This window comes from Grammomys surdaster, unplaced genomic scaffold (assembly GCF_004785775.1).
Source record: "Grammomys surdaster isolate TR1022 unplaced genomic scaffold, NIH_TR_1.0 125901, whole genome shotgun sequence".
Classification (NCBI taxonomy): Eukaryota; Metazoa; Chordata; class Mammalia; order Rodentia; family Muridae; genus Grammomys; species Grammomys surdaster.
Genome location: NW_021620725.1, coordinates 94151 through 103424, shown reverse-complemented (window position 1 = coordinate 103424; position 9274 = coordinate 94151). Strand labels below are relative to the sequence as shown.

The window sequence follows — 9274 nt, the reverse complement described above, 5'->3', positions numbered from 1 at the left end:
GTTGGCTACTGAGAAATGCCTGAGGGTATATTGTTGAAGTAATTATTTAAAACGGCCACTGGTCAAGCTGATTATCTAAGCTGCTGTGGCTCTGCCTAGCTCAGCTGCCATGTTACGCAGCCAGATGCCAAGTGCAGGACACAGCTAGAAATGGCCAGCCAGAAACATCAGCCCTGCCACTCACGAGACGCCAGTGTGGGAGATGGCTCTGCCAATCTTCCATGCTGTCTCCGCAAGGTTGGGCATTGCCCAGACCATTCCGCCATCCACACTGGCCCAGTAGAAAAACGAGACTCTAATGCTTAAATATTAATCAAAGGCTTTATATATTTGATAATGCTCAATAACAATATGCCCATACAATTAGAGTTGTTTCCCAATTAGCTAACCTAAATATAAGTTGTTACATGCAACTGCTCTCTATACCTGTGTGGCACTACATCCTCCTATATCTCTCTCTCCCTCTAGCTCCTCCTCTTTCTCCTCTTACTCCTCCTCTTCTTCTCCTTACTCCTCCCACTTTAGCTCTTCCTACAGTATATGTTCATTTTTCCTAGCTTGCATGAATTCACAAAACTTTCCAAAGGTTCCAGGCTTTTCTATATTTCCTTACACTGACCCTGAGTATTAACTGAGTCTTTTAAGGCAACCTCTGCTCTTTTCACAACTCAGTCAATCCTCACTTAATGTCTACTACCCTGAAGCCATTCTGAAGAGCTGCAGGTCTAAGAGGAAGGAGAACAAATCTTTGAGGCAAAAAAGCAGAACCCAAATTGAAGATAAAAATAATAGGGACTTGACAGAGATAAAGGGAGAAAGAAAATGCTTTCAGAAGAGTGTGTGTGTGTGTGTATGTCATGGGTGCTATAAAGAGTGGAGTTTGCATCTGAGGTGAATATGAATAGGGAGAAACTACTTCCACAATGGTATGAAGATGGGCTACACCAGGAATGTTTAGAAAAATAGGAAGGAATCTAGATTTGCTGGAGAAAAAAAGAGTATAGTCTAAACTAACTAAAATTGGTTTACTTGATGAATTCTAAAATCCCCATATTCCATAGAAAACACAGTCAGTAGCAGAAAGTAAGGCTTTGGCTTTTGCTTCAACAAAAACATTTACTTCAGACGAGTACTGTGTATATTTGTTAGGACAAACACAGAGACACACAGACACACATAGACAAACACACACACACACACACACACACACACACACACACACACACAAAAGAGTCCATTCTTGGCTGGGTAGGAATGCCCAGGCTCTGGAGAGGATGAGTGAATTCATTCTCAATTGGGAAGTTACATGTGAGCACTGCTAACACAAGTAAAGTCATGCACAGTGCCTGTGGCGGCTTGAGGAGGGGAGCGGAACTGAGTTGGCATGAATGCAAGTGAAGATATATAGGCCAGTATTTGATTAGGATGTAAGGTGTAAGCATGAGTGTGTCAGTGCAAAGGGGAAAAGCACTGTGCTTTGGTAAGAGTAGAAGGAAATGCAAATACCTGTGTCAGAAGGGGAGGGCGGGCGGCTGCAAATGTGTTCCTAGCAGGAGCTGTTGTGTAGAGTTAGCAGCAGTTATCAATGGAGGGCAGTTTGCACTGCTGTGGCTCTCCATGGGAAGTCAACTTTGTCTCTCAGGGGACTTTTGACAGTGTCTCCAGATGTTTTTAAATGGGCACAGCTAGGGTAAAAGCCAGAAAGACTGTTAGATGTCCTTCAATGAACAGGGCAATCCATCAAAGCAGAGTTCCATTCAAACGTGAATAGTACCAGGGTTTAGAAACCCTAAAAAGAGAGAAATCAGTAAGAAAAAGAAAGAAAAAAGACAGGCAGGCAGATAGATAGATAGATAGATAGATAGATAGATAGATGATAGATAGATAGATGATAGACAGATAGATAGATAGATAGATGGATAGATAGATAGATGATAGATAGATGATAGATAGATAGATAGATGGATAGATAGATAGATTGATGGGTAGATGATAGATGTTAAATTGAAGGAAAAATAATATAAGGGAGGTTTCTGGAAAGGTAAAAATATTTTAATCAGTTTAATTGATCTCATTATTTTATTAAAAATAATAATTATGGAAAATGGCAAAATAACATTTCTTTATAAGATTTTTACAACATAATCATTGGGGGTGGGGTGGAGAGATGACTTGGTGTTTAAGATCACTTACACCTAATACAGAGGACCTGAATTCAGTTTCCAACACCCATGTTGGACAGTTTATAACCTACTGTAACTGTAGCTTTAGATGATATGACACCCTCTTCTGGCCTCTGTGGGTACCTGCAAACATATGCTACACACATACACAGATAAAATAAATCTTTTTTTTTTTTTTTGGGAAGAGTGAAGTTTATTATTTACATGTATAAAACGGGCATGGAGATGGCACCCGGCCGGCCGGCAGAGTCTGAGCGCCGCTCAGTCGCTGATGATGAGCTCATCCACGCCCCAGTCCTCATAGCTCCCATCCGGCAGGTACCGGCAGATGATGATGGGGATCTTCCGGGCCTTGAGTTCCTTCATGGCGATGAGCAAAGGGTCTCTCTCCCCCTCCAGCTCCACCATCACGGGGCACACATCGCAATCTGGAGAGCCCGGGTCCCCAGCACTCGGGCTCGCTCATACTTGGTCATGTAAGGAGTGGTGATCCGCTTCTGGTTGGCCTGCGGTCGCTCACCAGACGGGAGAATCTCGACATTTTCCTGACCTTCCTCCTCAGCATTTTCCAAGTCGTCAAGTCCTTCGTCCTCTTCCACGTCATCAAAGTCATCGCCATCGAAATTGTCCTCGTTGTCTGACATGATGCCTTCTCCGCACTGGCGGGTCCCGGGCGCAGAACAGAGAAATGCGCGCCTCAGCCCCTCGATAAAATAAATCTTAACAAATTAATTTAAGGATTGCGATCAATGGAACAAAGCTTGTCTAATAGAAAGATGCTTTCTATCTATATCCTCTGGCTCCTAGCTAGCTCTCTCTGCCCTCGATCTTCTCCACCCCTCCGCTCCTCCCAGGCATCATGATGTCTGTTCACAATGGCAAAACTGACTGGGGAAAAAGGGCTAAGCTCACTGTGAAGGACTGTAATAAGGATCACTTGTGGTGAGCCCCAGCTTCCTGGGGCCTAGGAAGGACTGGCTTTGGATATTTGAGAGCAGAAGGCTGTGGGTCATGATTGCTGAGTCACATTTATGTAGGAGAAGCTGAATCCTCACCATCTCTTCCATTATGAGCCCTGCCTACCCAGACCCCAGCTGCCTTCCTTCTTGGTGTTAGAGCCACACTGTGATAAAAGATGATAGATTGACTGGAAGTTACCTAGGAAACACAAGGCCTCCTAAGCCCAGTTTAACCTTCTAAACAATGATATCTACTTAACAACTATTTCCTAAAGTGCAGGAGTGGGTACACTATGCTCAAATTAAAAACAAACAACAACAAAAAAAGAAATTACTATTAAAGGTTGTCATTTGTGGCCACAAAAAATATAAACTTAGGAAATGGCACCTAACCCAGCAATAGGCCAGAATCAATCTACCAATGTCTTTCAGAGGAGCCAGAGAGGGTGGAAAAGAGAATAAATTATTGGACAGGATTTCCAGGAGCTGGGTCTTGTGGTCCATGCTCCATAGACAGGCATCATACTGGGGTTTCTAAGATTAGAAAATTCCTGTGTCTCCAGAAAAGAATCAGAAACCCTCAAGTTTTGATGCAGTTACCAGTTGCTCACCAGCCAGATGGGCCTGGCACCACAGTCCCTCTACTCCATAGCACTGACAGCTATTTATCCTGGCCCTTTGGGGCTCGTCTTCAACAGTTCTACCACCTCAGCTTCTAGGAGGCCAAGTGTATAGTCCTAGAAATGCCATATAGGCAGTTCAGATAGGGCATCCCCAAACAGAAAGCCAACATGGCAGGTAAACTGGCTAAACTCCAGATTTGTGTAACTACAACGTAATCCAACCCCAGGACCCTGTCTCTAACCTAGTGTTCCTGTGTATCCCCCAGTGAGCATCCTTTTTGTGAACTTCCTAGCCAAAGCCAGGTAATTGTGTATACACAAGTAGAGAAAAAGGATCTGGCTTTTGAGCATCAATGATGTACACAGTGGGTATCAGGATATTCAACACAGATGCTGCTCTTTTAGCCAGGAGCCCCAGGATCAGTCTGCTCCAGAGAGCCTGAGTACTAGGGGCTATTCAAAACACCAGGACTTGCCATTGGCATCAGTTGAGCTTTTAAAGCAAACATGTCAAGCTGGGTGTGATGGCACTCAGCACTTGGGCTGAGACAGGGTCTTTGTGAGCTGGGGGCTAGCCTGGGAGAGATCCTCTTCCATGCACCAAAACAAATGAATAAACACACCAGTTGTTTTCAACACACACTCTTGGAAAGAAAAGAAAAACCAAACCATAAACTTTGAACTTAGGGAAGCTTTTCAGATATTAGAGTTCTTCATGGCATAATTAAAAGGATGTAATGCAATTTACTCTTATACTACAGTGCTATGGAAACTATGAGGTTGAAACAATTCAGCCTCAGAGCCACAGAGGGAGAGAGACTGAATACCCTGTAGTTTTATGTTGAATCTAGTGACCTTATGTCAGAAAGAGTGTAAGGTGGGATTTGGGGTTTTCAGTCAGTAGTGGTGCACCTATGCTCCTTTAGGGTTAGTATCTTGTTCCTCCTGCTATGGTGACTGTGGAGCTGCATGCAGCAGGTCTTGTATCCATGTTGCTCACTTCAGCTAGTGTTCAACTGAAGAAGCCATCATCTAGTACAATTCTGAGGTGGGGGGAGAGATAAAGAGAGAGAGAGAGAGATTAGATTTAGATAAGGGGCACACTAAGAGTCCCTGATACAGCACATTTCTTTTACAAAGGGTTTGTTTATATTTTATGTCTATGGGTATTTTTTATGTATACACAGTATATATACCACATGTATGTAGTGCCTCTGGAGGCCAGAAGAGGGCATCTGATCTTCTGAAACTGGAGGTACGGGTAATTGTGACCCACTGACATGGGTGCTGGGAACTGAATCCGAGTCCTCTGCAAGAGCAACATATGCTTTTAATCACTGAGCCATTTCTTCAGCTCCTGAGGTACATTTCATAACTATTTTCTTCATTTAGCAGATATTAACTGACCACATGACATGCTCTAGCTATTGAGGAACAGAACAAAAAATAAATGTTCTTGTTTTCCCAGTTCTTGCATGACTAAACTAGATTCTCAATGCTAATTTTAATATTTTTGGTTTTTTGTAGTGCCAGAGCTGACCTGAGTTAGGTGTAACCCCATGTGTTGGCTTTATCACATGAAAACACCTTGCCATTATTGGAATATGTGCCCTGATTACTCTCAAGGCAAAACTTTTGCTAAGGTGATTTTTTTCCATAATAGGTTCGTGAGAATTACCGGCTACATAAATAGTGACATAGTAAGAGAAAGATTTTAGTAACATGATTCTACTGAAATGTTTTCGTGTGTGTGTGTGTGTGTGTGTGTGTGTGTGTGTGTATACACAGATGGTCTCTTGGGAATGAAAGTAGAGTCATGTCTCTCTTGACCAACTTAAGTCCTCAGACAAGCACTTTAAAGATTCCAGTCCCAGATTCTTGGGCAGAAAAGATGGCTCCTGTGCTCAGCATCAGATATGGAAAACGTGGCTTGGCTCTGTCCCTGGCTTGGTTCCAGGGTGTTATGTTCCAGTAGAGGCCCTGGTGAGAGGAAGTCTTGGTACCTCTCAGAAACCTGCCAAATCAGGCACAGACTTGCTGGCAGCCTCAGTGGAGGGATCTTACTGATCCATGCCCAGCTCTCAGGAGGAAACTGGCAATGGAGAAGAAAGCAAAACAAGCCACCCAATGCCTTTGCACCTTGGAAATTTGACTTGGAAATTATGCCTCAGGGCTGCGAAAGAGTGGAAATAATGATTCCATTTACTTCAGGTCCAATTTCTGGGCATTTAGACTTTAATGTTGAGAAAATGCATCCAATTATCTGATTATTACTGCCCCCCCCCCAACACACACAGAGTCTAGTGATTTTCAGGTCAGGTGGTTCTGCTCCTTGAAAACACATTTATATTAAGGCACTCCTATTCAAAACTAGACCTTTGGTCTCAAGACCTCTTCCAGGCCAAGCCTCTAAATCTACTTTGCCCGTGGGACACTCCTTCGACTACCTGGCTCTTCTCTGGCAGAGGTAAATGGATTTTTCTTTATTCTGTCTCAGGTCTCCAAGTGAGAATCATTAAGTTCTTTATGGCTTCTGAGGCCACAGTGACCCAATTTAGATGGTAATCTAGTCACAGCCTTATGCTGCCCTCTAGAGGAAAAGACGGTCCCGAGCAAGGCAGAATTGAGAATCGATTTTAAGTAAATTTAAGGTTCGTGGGAGATAACCACCCTTAAAGTTATTCTGTCATGCTAAAATGAGAATCTAAATATTATGAAAGAGAGCTATGTTCAATTAATGGGGTTTGAACAGTTGGTTATGCTACAAGAGTCTAATGTCTCAGCACTGCTTCTCATTTCTGTTTCTGCTTTTCTCATTCACTCTTTCTGCTTCTCTGCCTTCCCTCCCCTCTTCTTTTAAAGTGTGTGTGTGTGTGCATGTGTGTGCGTGTGTGTGTGTGTGCGTGTGTACTGTGCCTTGTGTCTTTAGGGTCTTGAGGTATCTGGCTCTCTGGAACTAAGTTCCAGGTGCCACAGGAGTGAGAACAGAGCCAGGGTGTTCTCCAAGAGTAGTTCAGACTCTTAACTGCTGAATCACCACTCCAGCCTCTGCTTCCTTTACTTCATGGATTATCTGATCTATCTTGAGCTAATTATAAGAGTCTTATAAGATTGTCTTCCATTACTACCAAAAAGTGAAATTCATCTGATTCAGGAAACAGTCCAGGAGTCCCAGCCAGCTCATGTTTGAAAGGATCCTACCACTGGGCTACATCCTTGACACTCTATTTTGGGCCAAATTCTAACCAAAATTCACTTCAAGAATTCGACGGAACGTTAATATCATACATCTAGGAGTCACTCTATTCAAGAAAAAAGCTGTCTCTTTAGTACTTTTGAATGCAAATTACATTTTAAAAGAAGTGTTTTTTAAAATGTTTTTTTTTTTAAAAAGAGTTCTGAAAATGACATTCTCAAAAACTACACTTAGAAGCAAGCATTTTCAATTAATGTCTACTTCACAACCATCTGTAATGGGATCCGATGCCCTCTTCTGGTGTGTCTGAAAATAGCATGTTCATATACATAAAATTAAAAAAAAACCCAAAAACTTGTGTCTTAAAATGACATCTTTGTGGTTTGACTTTGTTTAATCCAAGACAGGGTATAGAGGGCAGCACAGCTTTGTACCCAGGAATGGGGGAACAGTGGTCAGGTCTATGGGGGAGACATGGAGGAGCTGAAAAGTAGGAGGTGTTGTCAGAAAGGAAGCTGTCTCAATTAACAACTCTGGAGTCATTTTTGCTATGAGTTGTCAGTGTTTGAAACAGAAGTGGATTAGAAGGTTCCTAGGGTGACAGATGAAACAAACTGGAGAGGGACTCCTATGATAGAGAAAGTGAACAGAATAATTACCTCTTCCCTATCATCTTCTACATTACTCTAACATCCCTTAACTAAATATCCCTTAGAATTCTGGGAAAACCATGCGATCAGGGATTGTGGGAACTCCTGCCTCAGACCTGGACCTGGATAGACTTCTATCTTCTTCCTCTGTGACAAAGTTGTTATGAAAAAGGTTCACACTTGAGAAGCACACAATCGAGTTAAACATAAGTACAATAAAAATAAAGTTCACAAAAAATATCTCACAAATGTTTTAAGCAAGTTTACAGTTATGTGTTTGGGCCACATTCATAGTTATCCTGAAGTGTGCATGGCACATGGGCCCCAGGTTTGTGTCTGAAATGAAATGTCTTCTATCAGGCCATAGTAACTTGTTAACAATGGCCTCCAATGAATGGATCACATCACCCTGTGCACGTGATGCCTAGTGATGCTTCTTTACTTCTTTCTCCAAAGAGAGATGGAATCTATTTTCTCATTCCTGGGAATTGCTCACACAACTTGTTTTGTCCAGCAGAGTATGATGGAAGTTCCATCCTTGTCTGAACCCCAAGAGGATTTGCAGCATCAGCTTTTGATGATAATGAATTCCAGCTCCCAGGGAAGAGTCTGGGTAATCCTATTGGAGAGATTGTGTGGAAAGAAAGGTCACAGAGAGCCTGGACTTCTTGCTTCCACTGTTTTCTCAACTACCATGGTGCCATAATTGGGGGTGGCAGGTACCAGACACCAATAAAGTTTATACATCTTCATTTTCCTGTTACTGTACACGGTAGAGATGAACAACATTGTTCTTTGCTCACTGTTCATCAAAGATTCTATCTTGTTCAACTTAAATCTGGAAATTAAGACTATATCTATACCTTGGTGCTAAAACCCAGTTTCCTGGTCCCTGTAACATAGACAAAATGATGCTTTAATAGGCTGTGATCTATTTAGTTCCTCCAGATACTTTGATCAATCAACTACCAGTGGTCAAAACAAGCAGCAACTTTGTTTCTTATAGTCAACTATTGCCTATTGACCTTTGTCTCTATGGGTTCCTACTATTCCCAATTCAACCCAGGGAGTTCTGTAGCAGTATTGTTTACTACCATTTGACCTACTGAAGACAGCTATCACAGAAGATACTGTCACCCTCTCATTGACACAATTCTCAGTGCCTCAGCATGGGGAGTTGTGTCTGACCTCTCTTGAAGGCTGTACCACTGGGGTTGAATATTCAGACCACATTCCAATTCCCTAAGCCTTTGGATCTTAGCCTCTGAATTATCCCAATTCTGGCAGTTAGCCCGACAGAATATAGGTTCCAGCTGGTTCACTTCAATCAGCAAAGAGCATAGTTAGACAACTTTTGGCTTCTAGATCCTTCCATATCAGCACATTTTATCTAGTTCACTGCATTTTCTCTGGTCTAATAAATTTGTGTTACTTGAGTTTCTGTCACTAAAAATTGAGCATCATTCTGTAATTACTTTGCAGTATAAACTATTTCCTTTTGTGCCAGACTTTGTTCTTCAGAACAAATCCAAACCTGTATCTAGACAGAGACCTAGAGGTAATGAGAAGCAGCTGGGGTGGGTCCTAAGCTCACTGTAGGGTCTTCATATCAGTCTCTTCAGACACAGGCAGATCCATGATCTCAGCTTTTCCTGAGTCCTAG

General features: G+C 42.4%; 1 pseudogene; it reads right to left on the bottom strand.

The window, feature by feature from the left end:
* Positions 1 to 2158: 2158 nt before the first annotated feature.
* LOC114608468 lies at positions 2159 to 2920 on the bottom strand (annotated as a pseudogene).
* Between the last annotated feature and the right edge of the window lie 6354 nt (positions 2921 to 9274).